Consider the following 21,130-nt stretch of genomic DNA (forward strand, 5'->3'; position numbering starts at 1 on the left):
TGTGGGGGCTACTACTCCCCCCCCCCCCCACCGAATCGCATTGCTTCTCGTCCGTTCATTCATTCATTTTATTAAAAATAAAAAGGAACGCTCACCGAAATAAATGAATGAATGGGCTACAAACCCCCGAATAAAGGAAGCAAGACACAGAACAACCAACAAGCAGAGAGGATTTTAAATTTGCACGGACCAACGAACAATAACGAATCATAGAGTAGCCGAACATTAAAAAAAAAAAAAAAAAAGGAAACGTGATATAAATGATAATAAGTTCTGTGCATATCAAAAATGGTCGAATAACAGAACGCAATGATGTCACTACTATAGGACCTTCTTGTTCGCGAGCGTTGCTATTATTATTATTATTATTATTATTATTATTATTATTATTATTATTAATATTATACAGCTTACTGGAGCAAAAAATATTTTAGCAAAGACAACAGGGGGCAAAATGTTGCATGAAAGTAATGCTTTTAATGTAATATCACCCATAAACTGATAGCAGTATTTGCTGTGAAGAAAAAAAAAGGGTCGCGGTGCGGGTGCGCGCTTGCAAAAAAAAAAAAAAAAAAAAAAAATGTTTAATTGGACTTCAACTGGCAACAACCCACCAACACGAAAACGTTTTTATTAATAAATATATACGCTGACAATTAATATTTTAGAGTTATTTTAATATTTATTTAATTCAAGTGAACATTAAAAAAATGAAATTGACAGCAGTTGTATTATAATATAACACATGTTAAAATAAAATAATAAAAAAAACGATTGTAAAAAAAAAAAAAAGCTTTAATTTTTGATATAAAAATAAAATGACATTCTGGCTGTGACAGACAATAAATGTAAGTACATTTTTTTAATATTTATATATTCTGTTAATTTAACGCATACATTTTTTCCTGCTTAATGTGACGACGAATCGAGCTCGATAAAATTATTCCCTTTTTTCTTTTAAATAAAGTTAACAATTGAGTCTTTAATTGATTCCATTATATTTGAATTTTATTTTTAAAATTAAAAAAATTGAAAGCGGTATTATTGTAGTTTAACACCCTCGGCTAAATCAACCCCTCACCCGAATATTTCGGACAATTATGTGAGAAACATTAAAAAAAAAACAAAAACAAAAACAAAACAACAACAAAAAAACACTAAAACAAACAAACAAACTTGAAGGAAAAACGACGAAACAAAAACAAAACTATAACAAAAAATATTATAGAATTTAGAGTGGGGGATCTGTTTCGCATAGCAATTTAACGTAAAATTCTCATTCCAGCGTTTTAGAGCAGTTAAGCAAAGCATGTTTTTATTTATTTATTCTAGGAGATAAATTCTGTGTGATTTTTTGGTGGGTGTAAGAGAGGGGTTCTTCATTCTTTAGGCGATTACGTGTGGTTTCACGATCTTGCCAGTCAGACTTAGGATTAGTAGCCAAAAATAGTTAACTGTTCTTAAGCAGCTATATTGGCTCGTAAATTATAGACCGTTTTCTGTTTAACTGATCCCCACTCTTAATTCTAAAATGTTTTTTTTTTTGTCGCCCAGTTTTTCAGTGTTCAGTTACACGCAATATCGCTTAAAAAGTTGAAGTTTGTGGTGGTGATTTAGCTGACGGTGTTAATCTACAAATTTACTCGAAGAACGTTTATTGAACTAAAATAACTGATCTGTTTGGTTTAAAAAATTGAATAAAAAATTAAAAACAAAACAAAAACAACGCAAACAAAGAAAAACAATCAAAACAAGCAAAAATTAGCTATCTTGAATTGGTTACTCTGTAAGAGGCTGCTGTTTTAACTAGTTTTGTCTGTTTTTTGTAGCGGTGACAAATCAAATTAAGTTATTGGTACTTATTCAGAATGGCACTAATGGCAACATTTAAATTAAAAAAAAAAAAACACGAAAATGTCTATATTGATGTAACGTACAAGGGACGAAGATGAAAAATTCCAAAAATTACGTAAGATGATCGAGTAGTTTTTTTTAATTTTTTATTAAAAAAAAATCAAATTTAACTGTTTCGATGAGGGTGAAAAAAAAAAAGAAAAAAAAAAGAAACGTACAACGAATCGGTGGACAAGGGCAGACAACTCAGATGCACGTGGAAATTGTCAAAATAATCACTGATTACTTCCCCTTATTACGTTCTCTAGATAAACATGGCATCATCTGTCATTTAAAGGTAAAAAACGGCAAATTTGTTTTTCGTAAAAAAAAAAAAAAAAAATGATCAATTTTTGTGATTTTCGGAATATGAAATCTTCATTCCGTGACAAATAGGTACAATATAAAAGTTTTTCTTCATTTTGGTTTATCGTTATAAGTGTCAATCTGAATAAATATCAAAATTATTTATTTTGCTCTGAGAAAAATCACGTAAATTGTTCATTAGTTCTATTTTTAAATAAGAAAAATCAAATTGTATGCCTAACCGAGGAGCAACTATCTCGCAACGCCGATTGGAAACAATCTAACAAAAAATAAGGGAGATAATTCAGCATAATTCAAATTTGGGAGAGTGTTGTTGTAATGCTTACGAATTTTAATTGTTTTATTTATAAAACGAAAACTATTTGATTAATTTACGTGATTCTTGGAATACGATACTTTCTTTCCGTCACGGGTACGTACATACATGACACAGGTTTTTCTTTTTTCCTTTTTTTTTTTTTTTTTTTTTAATATAGGGAGAGGGTAGTCTAAACACGCACCAAATTAGTTTTTAAATTTGTTTTCTCTTTTTTTTTTTTTCAAAAAATTATTATGATTGCATATTTATGCTTTTCGGCACTCTGAGAAATATTTTCCTTCATCTTATCGCTAACCTCAAGTCCGGGTGGCAACGGCTCCCCAAAAGATACTTGCATGTACAAGCTATTCTCTTTCTTTATTGATTCGTTTTCTTGGTTTAAATATAGAATGCACCACCCAGTGTCCCACTGTCCCAGTGATGTAGCAACTGCTGAAATAAAATTGCTTGTCTACGGTGGGTGTCTGGTAAAGCGCTTGCGTACGTGCAAACACATATAATTAAACATTAATATCTACAAACAAATGTCTGTTTCGTCTTTATAAGACTCATCAGTGTGGCAGACCCACCGTATATATAATGTGTTTCTTTTTGTATGGGAGAAATGACCACTGACCAGAATGTTCAGTTATAGGTATTCAAATTGCACTATACAATAAAATTTATTAAAAAAAAAAAAAACAAAAAAAAAAAACAAACATTAATTTGATCGTCCATCGATACTTGCGATTTCATGGAAACATTGGAAATTCAATCCTAAGGCTAATAAATATCAAGCAAGAAATTCTTCAGTCGATGCTTTGGAAAAAATGTCCAGTGTGTCCGTAAAACCGTAGGTATCGATAAATGATTAAATTAAGCAGTTATTTGAAATTCTGTATGTGTGTGTGTGTGTGTGTGTGTGTGTGTGTGTGTGAGTTAAAATGATTAATTTTTTGACATTTGAAACAGATATAAAAACGATGTTAAACTATAAATGTAATAATTTAAATTTTAATATTTCGAGCAGTCCACCAGTCCACCACGTCTTATCAAAGGTGCATTAGGTGCATTGTATAAGAATGTGTGTGTGTGTGTATATATATATATATATATATATATATATATATATATATATATATATATATATATATATATATAAACTCTTTTCTTCTAGTCAGCTACTACAAACAGTTTTTGGGGATGGGTGGGATGGCGTCTGTATGTCAATTAAACACAAAATTTTCAATATATTGTAAGTTTCGTTTCGTGGCTAATACAAAATGGGTATATGCAACAAATATCTCTTCAAATTCAAATTAAACATGGAGAATAGAAAGTGGACCATGGGTAATTCTTGCTTGCCTTTATTTTCTCATTTTGTCTCCAAATTCCATGAACGACGTTTCTGGCAAAGGGGGAGATAATTACTGTTTAACTGGGTCGGCTGTTCTTTTGAGTGGGTGTTATGTGGTGATTTCCAATCCTCTCATATCATTACTCATCATTCAACTGTTAATCTTATCCATTTCGTTAACCCTTAGCATCAAATGTCTTTTTAGCCTTTTTTTAAAGATCAGCAATTCGTATACTAAACCCGCATAATTTCGCTATGAAATGACCCATCTCTGGTTGATATGCCGTAAAATCCAACATCCAGAACAGCAGCATTTTGAGTGCTTGTATAGTATAATAGGATTTAAAAAAATGTATTATGTACTTACATGTCATGCCGAAATTGATAAAAATTACAAAAGATTACGGAAAATGATCAAGTAGATCTGCTAGAATTATTTTGTACAAAACTTACATGTGCGTGTGAGAAAATCATCAGCAGACAAAAAATAGCTGGCAGGCAAAAATATTAGCAGCAGCTGAAAGATAGCTGGCAGGCAAAAATATTAGCAGCAGCAGCTGAAAGATAGCTGGCAGGCAAAAATATTAGCAGCAGCAGCTGAAAGATAGCTGGCAGGCAAAAATATTAGCAGCAGCAGCTGAAAGAGCTGGCTAGCAAAAATATTAGCAGCAGCAGCAGCTGAAAGATAGCTGGCAGGCAAAAATATTAGCAGCAGCAGCTGAAAGATAGCTGGCAGGCAAAAATATTAGCAGCAGCTGAAAGATAGCTGGCAGGCAAAAATATTAGCAGCAGCAGCTGAAAGATAGCTGGCAGGCAAAAATATTAGCAGCAGCAGCTGAAAGAGCTGGCTAGCAAAAATATTAGCAGCAGCAGCTGAAAGATAGCTGGCAGGCAAAAATATTAGCAGCAGCAGCTGAAAGATAGCTGGCAAGCAAAAATATTAGCAGCAGCAGCTGAAAATAGCTGGCTAGCAAAAATATTAGCAGCAGCAGCTGAAAGATAGCTGGCTAGCAAAAATATTAGTAACAGCTGAAGGATAGCTCACTAGCAAAAATATTGTTACATGGAAGGGCTGTCCTCTTTCCATGTAAATAAAAAGAATATTAGGTAAGTAAAAATAAGATTAGGATAAGCCTAGGATCGAACCCTGTAGGCAAAGTTAAGAAATGGAATGTTAGAAATTAAGTCTATTGTTTATTCATTTAGAAATCTGAATATTAAATATGTCAGTAAAAGAATGAACAATTCAAATTAAATTATATTGTTTAAAAATAGGTTAGGTTGGAATTGAGGATTCTTTTGTTTGGCAAAAGTGTGTTGGACAAACAAATTAGGCACATTTGATAAACATACTTCTGACATCATAGACAAAGGGAGATTCTCAATATAGGATCGAAGAATTAGTCAAGTTAGAGAGAGTTGATCAGCCAAGAGTTGACATAGTAAGAGGAGAGTCCCCTCGGAAGCGAAGGGTAGAGATTAACCATGTAGATACAAGTGAATTCCTGACATCATTTGACCGGTCGATCAGATGAATAAAGCAATCATCATTATGTTTTGTAAGTGTTGTCTCGTGTCGTCATTCAGTTACAACAGAAAAGGTAATGTGTTTATCATCTTGTTATGAACATTGTAAACCCTTCCAAGTATTACGTGTCCCCAGCTCCATCATCATAAGTGAAGTATCTTCTCGTCTCTAATATGTGTTAAAAGTACTGTAATATATATAAACGTCTTCTCTCCCTCATCATCACTATCGTTATGCCTATATTACATGAGACCGTTATATATGTGCCCCAATATGTACGCCGCGTCATCTCGTTAATATATACCCCTATGCAACAATATAAGCAGCAGCAGCAGCCGAAAGATAGCTAGCTAGCAAAAGCATTAGTAGCAGAAGCCGAAAGATTGCTGACCGGCAAAAATTTTAGCAGCAGCAGCTGAAGGATAGCTAGCTAGCAAAACCATTAGCAACAGAAGCCGAAAGATACCTGGCTGGCAAAAATTTTAGCAGCAGCAGCCGTTAAACCACATATGCAAATTAGCAAGTGTGCGTGAGCTTGCATCATGAGAAAAGGAGAGAAAAATACACCATGCCATCAAGAGAGAAGCAAGTTGCATATCAGGAAAGATGGACATATAAATACGAGGGCAAGAAAGCTCTGGCAAGCATCAGCGTGGTTAGAGGGAAGCAAGTTACATGCCGGGCAAGATTAATATTTGGTGCATTTTAGGTCAGAAGTCTGGTCTCTTTAGACAGCCTGATTTGGTAGCACCACTCGACTAAAAAAATCAATAAAAATGTTACAAAATAATTATTTCCTGCTTTCACCACCACCATCGCTTATTTGCTAACCTGGTTAACATTATGCTGTTAAAAACAGATCTTCAGTTTTTATTTACTTGCCTCCCCACGAGGGCAGAGTTTTTAATGTGGAGAAAATCGAGCCTACTCCCCACCAAAAGGGCTCTCTGGATTAAAACAAAAAATATAGATTGCCTCAGTCTAGAAGAATTTTTCCTTCATTGATTAAAGACAGAAACGATGAAATGTAGTACCAAAACAGATACTACACTTTGTTCCTAGCCAAAAATCGTTTGTCTCTGTAAGTATGTATTTACCTTCTCTCAAAGAGATCAGACACAAGGTTAAGTGTTGGTTTGATGAATGTGTTTCTGTGGAACGACCTGAATTCGAACTTGGCACACCCAAGTTTTCAGTTCGGGTCGTTATCCACTTAGCCAATGTCACTTCCTTATCCTTATAAGTAAAACATTCTTTCTCCAATAGATGATTTTTCAAAACATTTGTTATGGTCTTCTAATCTCATTTTAAACCTAACCCTAATCTAACTAACTGATAGCCGCTCGGATTTAGAGTTAATAGTAATAATAAAAATTCTGGACAAAAAAAAAAGAATTGACTCTGTCTAGAAGGATCCCTCTCTCGACCGATGATAAAACAGATGCTACACCTTGAGCTTAAGGCAAAGGATTTGTAAGTAAAATTTTTAGCGTTACACCTATTTTTAATAGAGTATTCTTCTAGTATTTAATTCCAAAAAGGCTATTTTTTTTTTGTTGTTGTTTACTTGTCTCCCCACGAGGGCAGAGTTAGACACAAGGTCGGTTTTTAATGTGGGGGAAATACAGCTCCCCAAAAAGGTGCACTCTGGATAGTAACAAAAAAAATGTCTCTGTCATGAAGGATTTCTCCTTCACTAGCCGAGACCAAAAAGTGAAGTGCAGCATCAGGACAGATACTACACTTTGAGATATTAATTTTTTATTGAGGCTAAAATTACAAAGTAAGTTCCAACTGAACAAAAAACTTAGGCATAAGGCCAACTCAAAAGGGGGGAAAAATGGGAGGTCGTTGGTCATCCTTGTCACTCCAGAACTAAAGAAAAATTTCTCTTAGCTAGTATCTTCTTTCACCATAATACTACATTCACCCTTTCGTACGTCACTTTGATCTTGGCCCGAAGAGCAAAAGTTATTTTATTGAATTCTATGGAGTTTTTGATTTCATTGGCACTCATTAAAAATTTTTGGAAGGCTTGCTGCAGCTTGGTGTTTCTTAAATATCTTGAAGGCTGTGGGATGTGAGCTGGAGAATTGAAATAGTGATGTAACAACATTGGCTAGCAGGAAGGAGCATAGCAATGTCTATGCAGCGGAAATTGTTGAAACCGCAAAAGAAAAATTGCAACAATAACCAGGCAAGGCTATGCAGACATTGTCGAGAAAGATGGCTTTCAGAGGAATGACTGTTAAGAAAGTGTCCAGCAAGAATCTTCGCTGCTCCTTGATATTTAAAGTGTAACGGATAATATGTTTCTGAATTTTGGCGATGAGGATTGATAATTGCGATTAGTTGGATAATTTGGACTACTGTTCTCATTTTGAGAGTTAGTCTCACAATGTTTCGGCCGATATAAGTTGTCTTGTCGCACTCAGGAATATTTCTGTCAGAACTCTGGGAATCTGCACGGAATTTTGAACAGAACCTTTTATTTAATCCATGGCAATGTAATAGAGTGTGGACATGTGTATGCAAATGCATGCGAGTAGACTTCACTGGTAGACTATAAAAAGGAGAAAGAGCATGTTAGAGAAGACGATCACGTTAGAAACCACGCAGCCATAAGGAGAAGTCACGTGTGGCAGGAGAATGAGGAAAAAAATACTGTTGTTATAATGAGAAGAAGCAAGTTGGACCTCTTTCCTATTCTTTGTCTACCTTGCGACTGAGGCTACAATGTGTTGGGTAACATTACAGCGGTAGCATGCTCTCGTTCCATAAGCCATGACCATGTAGAAGTCATAAGTAATTCGCAGTTGGAAAGCACTGGCATATTGGAAGAGAGTGATCTGCAGGAGTCAACGACTTACAAAAAAAAAAAAAAACCCAACAAGGCCAAACACTCAGTTGAACTGGGGACGCTCTGCTCTTCCTTTTTAATACTCCCTAAAAAAAGCTTACTAAGCCAAGAGTGACTTTGTGGACTAGGTTTGAATCTCCCGACCAGCAGTAATTATCAATTCCTATGCTGATAATTGTACGGCATAATCACGTTGACACACCGGTTCTCGCCAGATCACTGAAGTTAAGCAACATTGAGCCTGGCCAGTATCAGATGGGTGACCATTTGGGAAGGCTAGGTGCTGTATGTACCTTCTGGGAAGGTTGGACGTGGGGCCAGCATCCTCACCCTGTACAAAAAAGTTACTTGCTACACAAACATCTACAAAAGTTGTAGATGGCCTATGCCCCTCCAGGGGCTCAAGGGCTACGGACGGATGCTGATAATTGCATAAACTTGAAACACCTATAGGTATAAAAATTTTAAATATTTATTAAAAAAATATTATAGTTATAAAAAGACCCTTTAACAAAATTAAAGTTGAGCCCTACTTAGGGAATTAATAAAAAGTGGTCAACTTTAGCGAAACATATCATTCTTCCCGTTGTTAAATACTCTGTCTGATTGCCAACTATGAAAACCCACTAAAAATGGCATTCATACATACTTAATTTCTTTCCAATTATGTGGTAGTTGTTGATGGCCTGAAGGATGATATAATGCTAGCCTACTAAGTCAAAGGCGGCTTTATGGACTGGGTCCGAATTGTCAAACCAACAGTAATTATCACTTTCTATACTGATGATTGCATAAACACTAGTTCATGTAGGCATAAAAATTGTTAATATTTATTTAAAATATTATTATAGTTATATATATAAATATATGTATGTATGTATATTTAGGCAGCATTTTTTCTCTTAAGCATATTCCATTAAATAACATAGACTTTATTTTTGTCTATTAATTCTATTTTTGATCCTATCCAACTTCCGAATAACAGCCTTCACTTACGACAAACACAGCAATTACATCAGCCAGTTCCTGCCAAAGTGAAGGCCATTATTTGGAAGTTGGAAAGGATCCAAAATAGAATTAATAAACAAAAAGAAAATGTCTATTTTATTTAATGAAATATACGTATGTAGACAGGTTTCTATGGCTTGCACAGGTTTGCCTCTTCTTTTTTTTTAACATAAGAGTCGCCACTTATCAAGGCTCAGAGACCACTCGAGGATAAGGGTTAAAGAGTAGTCAATGGGATAATATCATAGTACTCGTTAGTAGTGTAAATTTGGTAAATTGGATTACTTAAGAGGAACGGCTCATCAAGAACTTGTTTACGTTGAACTTGAAGACCACTATATTGTAATCAGCTGGAAAGCAGGCAAACGGAAGAGATGGCCACAGGTGTGCAGTTCTAAGAAAGAAGTTTTGTTCATGGAATTTATGTTTGGGAACTACTCAGATGTTTGTCCGCCATTTAGTTCGATTCATGGTAGCCCTCTCATGATATTGCCAAGTTTTCAGGTCCTCTTTGATAGTTACAGTCCAAGTCTTGCATAAGCTGCCAATGTAAGACGATTTATCAATTTTCATGACATAGGCTCTGTGTATCTGCCTACTGTTGTGTTATGGAATATGCACAATATGTCGTGAGTGTTGTAACAATAAGGTTCAGAGTTGCAGAGTGTATCATTGACCTTAGACCCGCAGGTTTTATTTGAAATCTTGTCTGCGGTCCTGGATATGACCTTAAACTATATCCGATGGTGAGGCCCCAGCTTGTGGGCTTTGTGGAGTGTGGAACCACCCTTTAATTGCCATTGCTCCCAGGTCCACTCTGACCCGGAGTGGTAGTACCTGTTTGGGTCCCAACTATGAGTTAAATAGAAACCGACTTGAAAAAAACAAATATATTCTATTAAAACATTTTTCTTCAAAATCACTGAATTCGGCATTAAATAACCTGAAAAGGGTTGATATGCCATAAAACAACCAACCAACATCTTGTCTACATTTACTCACCCCCTACCCTGATGATGTTTCACTCTCCCCACCTCTTTGGCATCGAAAAGTTATAGAAAATTGGTTACATGTAATCCCCTCCCTTTTTTTCCCACTCCAATCTGACCATGAGGCCCATTAACTAACATTTGACAGCCGACATTGGCTTCTCAAAAATTTCAAATTGCTGCAGTGGGAAACTCTGACCTGAGGATCACATGTGTTTTTAAGATTTCTCTCATTCCACACTTATTTTGTAGGGTGTGCATGATTGATCTAATTGATACTCACACAGACTATGGGATTCCCTATGTAGATTGAATCCTATTGGATATTTTGTGGTCATTTATGCACTGGAGTTTCTTTTCTAGTTCTACCAGATCAGGCCAGTCTGAAGATACTGGCTTCTTGACTTAAAATGCACCAAACATTGATGTTATTGTTTTTTTTCTTTCCCTTCCGTTTGTGAAACTCAATCATGTTCTGCCCCCCCCCCCAAAAAAAAATTATTGAATCTTTAGTGGTCATTTACTCACTCGGGTTTCTTGTTCTCCAGCTGTGGACAGGTTTACATGAGTCTGCCTTTTGGTGGATGCTCGGATATCTGCTTATCATTTAGTTTTATCCATGGTATCTCTCTCCCCTCCCCCCACTCATCAAGTTGCACTTTGAATTTCATTTGTAGATTTTCGCATTGATTTGCCATAGATAGAATGTATAAATGCGACAATCTCCTTGGCCTACACCCAACTCTACTGTTGATGACACCTTCAACGACATGTCATGTCACATCTTGCAAACAGGAATAGTTTGAAGCAAATAACAACCCCTCTAAACGGATCGTTATTTTGTCAAGGCACCATTTTCTTTTTTTTTACACAGGAATCACTACTTATACAGGCCTGGAGGCCATTCGAGGATAAGAGTTAATGGGTATACATTAGTAAATGTGATTATAGCGTAATAAACACAAGTAGTGGGAATTTTGTAAATTGGATTATTTAGGGGGGCAGTTCATCAAGAACTTGTTTACGTTGGACTTGAAGACAATCAGATTGTAGTCAGCTGGAAAGCAGGCAATCGGAAGAGAGTTCCACAGGCGTGTAGTTCTAAGAAAGAAGCTTTGTTCGTGGAATCTACATTTAGGTTTAGGCACCGATAAAGAGTGTGGGAAATTATTGATACTGGTGTTGGCTAGACGAGTGTTTTTTGTGAAAGTTTGACCAATCTATGGTTCAGAGCGATGGAGATAATCGATTTTACGAGAAGCAGTAAGAGCAATGGATTTAATACATGGACTGCAAGACAAATTAATCGTCCCAACGCTTGTCCTTATCCTCAGTTGTCAGAATCCCCAGCCACGAAAAGTAGGTCAAGTTCCAAAATGTGACCTTGTTTCCATGGCTGTAACCTCTGGCCAAAAAAAAAAAAAAAATTAAGAAGGAAAAATCAAACATGTTGAATAGTGTAAATAAAGATATTTAGAAATCCTTCTGAAAAGAAACTGTGGGCATCCTTCCAACTATTTACTTATTTATTTATACTGAAGTCTGTTTGTGTGTATATATATATATATATATATATATATATATATATATATATATATATATATATATATATTTTGGAAGCAGAGGTGAACGTTGTTGCAAATTATTGGCTAAAAGAACGTTTTATTTATCCTTCGTTACTTGGCTACAATTTAAGTCGTAACTGCTTATTGATTTCAATTACATCAACAGTCGTCTCGGATTCGTGTTGTGAGCACATTTGTGTAACCATCAAAAACTGGCCTACATCGGAAGAACATAAATAAATCTATAGGCGGGAGAGACAGTTGATAATTTTGATAGTAGTTAGACTTGTTCAAAGAACTAGAATATTATCAAAGGGAGGGATAAGATTTCAGTAGTTAATTTTAATTTTTTTTTTTATAGTGTTTATTCATCCCAAACAAGATACAGTTCCACTAAGTCATAAATAGGGACCAGATTTGCTGGGATACTATGTAGGGAGTTGGGTAGCAAGATGTCTGTTCGCATTACACTTGAACTTTTGCATGTCAATACAGTCAGGGAAGCAAGGCCCTGGGAAGGAATTCTAAAGTCTAGCAGTTCGAGAGAAGAATCTATTTGAGTAGAAGACTTTATAGCATCTAGGGATCTCTTCAGTGAAGGGGTGGGATTTTGCTGCTTCTCTGGTTTGTTGGGGGTATTTACATCGAGGGGGTACTAGTGCTTTGAGTTTGTCTGAGCACTTAACATTAAAGTACTTGTAAAACAGACAAGGATGCCATATTTTGGCGATGGGACAGAGGTTAGAGTTTGGCTGACAGTGTGGAACCTATTAGGTTGGCGACTCTTTAAGAGTGTAATGATTAGAATATTTTTTGGAGGGAGAATAAGATTTCAATGGTTACATTTAACGAAAGAGCTGATTGGTTATACAGTGTAATCACATTGACACACTAGTTCCTGTTGCATCACCAAAGTTAAGCAACGTTGAGCCTGGTCAGCACTAAATGGGTGACCATTTGGGAATACCTGGTACTGTATGTCCTCTCTGCTTATCTCACCATTGTTTCCAGTCGTCCTGGACTTCTTGTCATTGGAATAAAACAGTGCTGATTCAGGAGAGGTATGGTTGGAGATTGTGCAATCCTTGCTTCACAATTATATGCACAGTCACCCTCACAGGGGGTATCCATTGTTTCTTGGGACTGAACGGAGGCAATGAATGATTAGATAATTATCTGTAAGGGAAAGTTTCAATGGTTTAGTAAAAGAGCTGAGTGGTTAGATGATTATTTTTAGGTTTTAAAAGTTTGTAACAGAGTGTGGACGCACATATGCAAATAGTGAGTCGTGTGCGACATGATGTAATCGTAAGGAAAAGGAATAAAAGACTATAAAAAGGAGGGAGACGATCACGTTAGAGACGTGGGTGACGTCACAGTCATAACGAGAAGTCATGTGTGGCAGGAGAATGAGGAAATAAATGCTGTTGTCTATAATATAAATCTTACCTGTCTGTTTAAATGTATGTATGTATGTATGTCTAAAACTTTCGACAAAGGCGACGGATTGTCACGAGATTGGTATCGTTTTGGAGATCGACCCTTCAGACAAAAAATCTCGAAAAATCAGCTAAAAACATTAATTCCTTCACCCTCAACTGGGCACTTTTCTACAAGGAGGGGGTCACTTTTTTCGCCAATGTTTTCAAAAGTCATTCCCTTTTTTCGATTGACTAGCCTTAATTTAAACCTTCAACACTTCCGGTTTGGCAATGGACGCAACGGCAAAGACGTCACGTTTTTATTTTTTTCACATTCTTTTCTTCCTTCGCGGTATGGGTTCGAGGCTGCCGTCCTACTACCACTTTTTTTTTTTTTTTTTTTGCTTAACACACACCTCCAAACACCCGGACAACGCCGGGCACTCAGGCTAGTTACAAAATAAAAGGAGTTGAGTTATTACTTGTTCTGTTTCTTGCGATGTACTCTGCTACAACGTGTTGGGTCTACGTGTGTAAACATGTGTAACGTTACAAGTTAAAGTTAATAAAAGAGTTGAATGGTTATTATTTTTAAGGAATTAGGTTTGAAAAATTTAAGCCAATAAATAAGTACATAAAAGTGACTTCTTTTTTTAATCCACAAAAAGGTTGACGTGAATTGTATTGTGCATTAATTCAAAGCAAATTATTTTTGCTAAAAAAAAAAAAGAATAATTTGCTATATTTCTTGCCAGTTAAAACATTGCATGAATGCTTTCATTGGATGCTTATTAAGATAAATTCGACGGATCGATTTTTTTTTCAATGTGTCGTTTCAAGTTAAAATAATATTATGTACTTGTCATGTCGGAAATAGTAATATATCCAAAAATTACGAAAATTCATCAAGTAGAATGTTATTTATATTTAATAGTAATTTTTATAGAAAATTGGGTAAAATTGCATTTTTCTTAGACGTTATAAAGTAGACGGTGAAGAGTTCACACACAGTTGAATGCAAAATTTAGAAACACAATAGCAGTTGTTCTACTTGATGAATTTTCGTAATTTTTGGATATATCAATATTTTTGACGTGATAATTTTATATTACAAAAATGAGCATATGGAAGCAAGAAAGACAAACGAAGAAGTTTAGTTTAAACTTTTATTCAAGGTCAATGCGATTGTAGCAGGTGCTGTTGGTATGGTCAGGATGTGCCGGTGATGGCGGAGGAGTTACGTCAATCACCTGCTTGGAGTAAGGATAACAGTCGATCGGCAGGCTCTTGGGAGTTGGTGGCGCAGAAAGGGTAGTCTGGATAGCTGCAGGTGCTTTGAAGCTCACGTGTGCATTTGGTATGTTTGTTTAGTTTGTGTTGCCGAACAGTGCCGCCATTGTTGTCACTATCACTGCTCCTGCTGATTTCATGTTTTGTTTATGTAAATCTGGAGGGACATGCGATATCAAGTACATAATATTGTTTTTTTCTTAAAACACCATAATCTACACGGTGCCCACAAATATATACATATATTTTTTTAAAATCGATCTGTTGACTCTATCTTAACAGCCAGACTTTGTGGGCACCGTGTAGATTATGCAGCCAGACTTTGTGGGCACCGTGTAGATTATGCAGCCAGACTTTGTGGGCACCGTGTAGATTATGCAGCCAGACTTTGTGGGCACCGTGTAGATTATGCAGCCAGACTTTGTGGGCACCGTGTAGATTTTGTAGCCAGACTTTGTGGGCACCGTGTAGATTATTCAGCCAGACTTTGTGGGCACCGTGTAGATTATGCAGCCAGACTTTGTGGGCACCATGTAGATTATGCAGCCAGACTTTGTGGGCACCGTGTAGATTATGCAGCCAGACTTTGTGGGCACCGTGTAGATTATGCAGCCAGACTTTGTGGGCACCATGTAGATTACGCAGCCAGACTTTGTGGGCACCGTGTAGATTATGCAGCCAGACTTTGTGGGCACCGTGTAGATTATGCAGCCAGACTTTGTGGGTACCGTGTAGATTATGCAGCCAGACTTTGTGGGTACCGTGTAGATTATGCAGCCAGACTTTGTGGGCACCGTGTAGATTATGCAGCCAGACTTTGTGGGCACCATGTAGATTATGCAGCCAGACTTTGTGGGCACCGTGTAGATTATGCAGCCAGACTTTATGGGCACCATGTAGATTATGCAGCCAGACTTTGTGGGCACCATGTAGATTACGCAGCCAGACTTTGTGGGCACCGTGTAGATTATGCAGCCAGACTTTGCGGGCACCGTGTAGATTATGCAGCCAGACTTTGTGGGTACCGTGTAGATTATGCAGCCAGACTTTGTGGGTACCGTGTAGATTATGCAGCCAGACTTTGTGGGCACCGTGTAGATTATGCAGCCAGACTTTGTGGGCACCATGTAGATTATGCAGCCAGACTTTATGGGCACCATGTAGATTATGCAGCCAGACTTTGTGGGCACCATGTAGATTTTGTAGCCAGACTTTGTAGGAACCCTGTAGATTATGCAGCCAGACTTTGTGGGCACCGTGTAGATTATGCAGCCAGACTTTGTGGGCACCGTGTAGATTATGCAGCCAGACTTTGTGGGCACCGTGTAGATTATGCAGCCAGACTTTGTGGGCACCGTGTAGATTATGCAGCCATACTTTGTGGGCACCATGTAGATTATGCAGCCAGACTTTGTGGGTACCGTGTAGATTATGCAGCCAGACTTTGTGGGCACCGTGTAGATTATGCAGCCAGACTTTGTGGGCACCATGTAGATTATGCAGCCAGACTTTATGGGCACCATGTAGATTATGCAGCCAGACTTTGTGGGCACCATGTAGATTTTGTAGCCAGACTTTGTAGGAACCCTGTAGATTATGCAGCCAGACTTTGTGGGCACCGTGTAGATTATGCAGCCAGACTTTGTGGGCACCGTGTAGATTATGCAGCCAGACTTTGTGGGCACCGTGTAGATTATGCAGCCAGACTTTGTGGGCACCGTGTAGATTATGCAGCCATACTTTGTGGGCACCATGTAGATTATGTAGCCAGACTTTGTGGGCACCGTGTAGATTATGCAGCCAGACTTTGTGGGCACCATGTAGATTTTGTAGCCAGACTTTGTGGGAACCGTGTAGATTATGCAGCCAGACTTTGTGGGCACCATGTAGATTATGCAGCCAGAGTTTGTGGGCACCGTGTAGATTATGCAGCCAGACTTTGTGGGCACTGTGTAGATTATGCAGCCATACTTTGTGAGCACCATGTAGATTATGTACCCAGACTTTGTGGGCACCATGTAGATTATGCAGTCAGACTTTGTGGGCACCATGTAGATTATGCAGCCAGACTTTGTGGGCACCATGTAGATTATGCAGCCAGACTTTGTGGGCACCGTGTAGATTATGCAGCCAGACTTTGTGGGCACCGTGTAGATTATGCAGCCAGACTTTGTGGGCACCGTGTAGATTATGCAGCCAGACTTTGTGGGCACCGTGTAGATTATGCAGCCAGACTTTGTGGGCACCGTGTAGATTATGCAGCCAGACTTTGTGGGCACCGTGTAGATTTTGTAGCCAGACTTTGTGGGCACCGTGTAGATTATTCAGCCAGACTTTGTGGGAACCGTGTAGATTATGCAGCCAGACTTTGTGGGCACCATGTAGATTATGCAGCCAGACTTTGTGGGCACCGTGTAGATTATGCAGCCAGACTTTGTGGGCACCGTGTAGATTATGCAGCCAGACTTTGTGGGCACCATGTAGATTACGCAGCCAGACTTTGTGGGCACCGTGTAGATTATGCAGCCAGACTTTGTGGGCACCGTGTAGATTATGCAGCCAGACTTTGTGGGCACCGTGTAGATTATGCAGCCAGACTTTGTGGGCACTGTGTAGATTATGCAGCCAGACTTTGTGGGCACCATGTAGATTATGCAGCCAGACTTTGTGGGCACCGTGTAGATTATGCAGCCAGACTTTATGGGCACCATGTAGATTATGCAGCCAGACTTTGTGGGCACCATGTAGATTTTGTAGCCAGACTTTGTGGGAACCGTGTAGATTATGCAGCCAGACTTTGTGGGCACCGTGTAGATTATGCAGCCAGACTTTGTGGGCACCGTGTAGATTATGCAGCCAGACTTTGTGGGCACCATGTAGATTATGTAGCCAGACTTTGTGGGCACCATGTAGATAATGCAGCCAGACTTTGTGGGCACCATGTAGATTATGCAGCCAGACTTTGTGGGCACCGTGTAGATTATGCAGCCAGACTTTGTGGGCACCGTGTAGATTATGCAGCCAGACTTTGTGGGCACTATGTAGATTATGCAGCCAGACTTTGTGAGCACCATGTAGATTATGTACCCAGACTTTGTGGGCACCATGTAGATTATGCAGCCAGACTTTGTGGGCACCATGTAGATTATGCAGCCAGACTTTGTGGGCACCATGTAGATTTTGTAGCCAGACTTTGTGGGCACCGTGTAGATTATGCAGCCAGACTTTGTGGGCACCGTGTAGATTATGCAGCCAGACTTTGTGGGCACCGTGTAGATTATGCAGCCAGACTTTGTGGGCACCGTGTAGATTATGCAGCCAGACTTTGTGGGTACCGTGTAGATTATGCAGCCAGACTTTGTGGGTACCGTGTAGATTATGCAGCCAGACTTTGTGATCACCATGTAGATTTTGCAGCCAGACTTTGTGGGCACCGTGTAGATTCTTTTTAAATCGATCTGTTGATCTTTGTGGGCACCATGTAGATTTTGCAGCCAGACTTTGTGGGCACTATGTAGATTTTGCAGCCAGACTTTGTGGGCACCGTGTAGATTATGCAGCCAGACTTTGTGGGCACCGTGTAGATTATGCAGCCAGACTTTGTGGGCACCATGTAGATTTTGCAGCCAGACTTTGTGGGCACTATGTAGATTTTGCAGCCAGACTTTGTGGGCACCGTGTAGATTATGCAGCCAGACTTTGTGGGCACCGTGTAGATTATGCAGCCAGACTTTGTGGGCACCTTGTAGATTATGCAGCCAGACTTTGTGGGCACCGTGTAGATTATGCAGCCAGACTTTGTGGGCACCGTGTAGATTATGCAGCCAGACTTTGTGGGCACCGTGTAGATTATGCAGCCAGACTTTGTGGGCACCGTGTAGATTATGCAGCCAGACTTTGTGGGCACCGTGTAGATTATGCAGCCAGACTTTGTGGGCACCGTGTAGATTATGCAGCCAGACTTTGTGGGCACCGTGTAGATTTTGCAGCCAGACTTTGTGGGCACCGTGTAGATTATGCAGCCAGACTTTGTGGGCACCATGTAGATTTTGCAGCCAGACTTTGTGGGCACCATGTAGATTTTGCAGCCAGACTTTGTGGGCACCATGTAGATTTTGCAGCCAGACTTTGTGGGCACCATGTAGATTATGCAGCCAGACTTTGTGGGCACCGTGTAGATTATGCAGCCAGACTTTGTAGGCACCATGTAGATTATGCAGCCAGGCTTTGTGGGCACCATGTAGATTATGCAGCCAGACTTTGTGGGCACCATGTAGATTTTGCAGCCAGACTTTGTGGGCACCGTGTAGATTATGCAGCCAGACTTTGTGGGCACCGTGTAGATTATGCAGCCAGACTTTGTAGGCACCATGTAGATTATGCAGCCAGGCTTTGTGGGCACCGTGTAGATTATGCAGCCAGACTTTGTGGGCACCGTGTAGATTATGCAGCCAGACTTTGTGGGCACCATGTAGATTATGCAGCCAGACTTTGTGGGCACCATGTAGATTATGCAGCCAGACTTTGTGGGCACCGTGTAGATTATGCAGCCATACTTTGTGGGCACCATGTAGATTATGCAGCCAGACTTTGTGGGCACCGTGTAGATTCTTTTTTAATCGATCTGTTGAGTCTATCTATACAAGTACCCTTCATTGTAGTTAATCATGCAAATCCATACTCTCGGTCAAAAAGCAGATTAGCTTTTGTAAGATGGTGGACGAGTGTTTGATTAATGGCTCAAAGATGTTATGTATTTATTTGCTTCCCCACGAAAGCAAATTAGACACAAGGTCGTTTTTAATATGGGGTTAAACCAGCTCCCCTAAAACAAGGGTAAAAAGGGGGAACTCTGGCAGTATCCAAAAAAATAGTAATTGTCTCAGTATGAAGGGTTTCCCCTACGTTGACCAATTAACTTATGTGCAGCATCTGAAGAACAGATACTACACTTTGAGGTATTTATTTGCTCCCCCACTGAGCAAATTAGGCACAAGGCCGATTTTTAAAGTGAGGAGTGAAGGGGAAATGGGGACCAACTCCCCGGGGAGTAGGGGAGCTGGATAGTGACAATTGGTATGAATGGTTTCCCCTACATTGACCAAGGTCTTATCTGTGGGGTCGCCCCCACATATGGTCTTTGCTTGCAGTATCTGCCGGAACAGATGGTATTTATTTGCTCCCCCACCGAGCAAATTAGGCACAAGGCCGATTTTTAATGTGAGGAGTGAAGGGAGGGGGAAGGGGAAAAGGGGACCAGCTCACGAGAGGTGGGAAATGGGAGCTGGTTAAAGGTCAGGCATGTGGGGTTGCCCCCACATCTGGTCTTTGCTAGTCATAGCTTGCAGTATCTGCCGGAACAGATACTACACTTTGATGGTGTTTATTTGCTCCCCCACCGAGCAAATTAGGCACAAGGCCGATTTTTAATGTGAGGAGTGAAGGGAGGGGGAAGGGAAAAAGGGGACCAGCTCCCGAGAGGTGGGAAATGGGAGCTGGTTAATGGTCAGGCATGTGGGGTTGCCCCCACATCTGGTTTTTGCTAGTCATAGCTAGTCATAGCTAGTCATAGCTTGCAGTATCTGCCGGAACAGATGGTGTTTATTTGCTCCCCCACTGAGCAAATTAGGCACAAGGCCGTTTTTAATGTGAGGTAAAAACCAGCTCCCCTAAAAGTAGGCAAAAAGGGGGCACTCTGGTTACCAAAAATAATAATTGTCCCAGTATAGAGGGTTTCCCCTCCATTGACTGGTACAAATTATCTTAAGTGCAGCATCTGCCGGAACAGATACTACACTTTGATCCTTGGCCGAAGCCCAAGAAAGATTTTAGCAAAAAGTAGGAGACTGATAGGACGATACTTTAGCGGGTCAATTTGCTCTCTTCTGCAAATACTAAAAGAATATCCTTTCCTTCAATAAACACTACGTAAATATATTCATCATACATATTCTCTCATACAATTAATAAACAGTGCATTTTTCTCTCCACAAAATTTCAAATATTTTTCTTTTGTATTAGCTATAGAGTGGTGGAAGCCCAGGTACTGTACGAATACCAATGGTATTGTTATCTTTAGCCTCGATTTCATCTATATAATAACCTTCTTTTTTCATATCAGCAACCGTTTTATAATCCACAACCTGTAAACATAAAGGATATCAACATTATTTCAATGTAAATCATTTCTAAATATTTTTTTTTTTTGCTAATACAAACTTCATAAATACATTCATCATACTTACCTACTCTCTTATGAAAATCAATACTGTCAATCAGAGAGAAGATTAGCTTTTGCAGGGTGGTGAACTGGTGTTCAATTGATTAATGATTCAAAGATTTTAGTGAGGAATAGGGGAAGACTGATAGCGCGATAATTGAGAGTTAGTTTGCTTTTTGGTACAAATACTAAAAGCATATTTGCTTCCTAAAAAATTTTACAAATAAATAATCACCACTTCGCATTCATCGTAGTTACTAGCTCTCTCGTGTAAATACTGGATAGTTGTTGGAGATGCACCCCTATTACTAGGAATAATGAACTATTCCTTGACGTCACTTCTGGGGAACGAGAAGCAGTTTATGAGAGAGTCG

General features: G+C 38.9%; 1 protein-coding gene across 1 annotated transcript in view; it reads left to right on the plus strand.

The window, feature by feature from the left end:
• The first annotated feature begins 262 nt into the window (after positions 1-262).
• Positions 263-21,130, plus strand: part of LOC145297720 (uncharacterized) — a 130,743-nt gene continuing 109,875 nt past the window's right edge. The window contains exon 1 of the mRNA XM_080143932.1: positions 263-848. The gene's annotated coding sequence lies outside the window, so the exon portion shown is untranslated. The remainder of the gene's footprint in view (positions 849-21,130) is intronic.

Source organism: Euprymna scolopes, chromosome 18 (assembly GCF_053919585.1).
Source record: "Euprymna scolopes isolate OS-2025 chromosome 18, ASM5391958v1, whole genome shotgun sequence".
NCBI classification, from domain to species: Eukaryota; Metazoa; Mollusca; class Cephalopoda; order Sepiida; family Sepiolidae; genus Euprymna; species Euprymna scolopes.